The 317-nt window shown below is 35.3% G+C and overlaps 1 protein-coding gene across 1 annotated transcript in view; it reads left to right on the forward strand.

Moving 5' to 3' along the window:
• LOC119592347 (glycine receptor subunit alpha-3-like) overlaps positions 1–317 on the forward strand; it is a gene marked incomplete in the record, with an annotated part of 4214 nt that overhangs the window by 2398 nt on the left and 1499 nt on the right.

Below are 317 nucleotides of genomic sequence, written 5' to 3' on the forward strand. Positions count from 1 at the left end.
CAGAGAGGAACCTTGGTCATAGGAAAGACACTAAGAAAGAAGTTTTTTTTTGTGTGAGATCATCCTTCGATTATTTATTATTTAATGCATTTCTTTTTATTCAGTGCTACTTGCGCAGGTTGTCTTCAGTATGGCCTGGTCATTCGCTCAGAATACAAGTCGTTGGTGTATGAAATGTCAGTCATTGATACTTTCACTCAAAATTATATAATGATTTCAGAAATTCCGTTTGCTTCTTGGACAGAGTTCACCGTTGCATATGAAAAAAGTTTAAATGATATGGATAAATCTTCTGGAGCTGATGCACTTCGCTTAAA

The sequence above is a fragment of the Penaeus monodon genome, chromosome 30 (genome assembly GCF_015228065.2).
Source record: "Penaeus monodon isolate SGIC_2016 chromosome 30, NSTDA_Pmon_1, whole genome shotgun sequence".
Lineage (NCBI taxonomy): Eukaryota > Metazoa > Arthropoda > Malacostraca > Decapoda > Penaeidae > Penaeus > Penaeus monodon.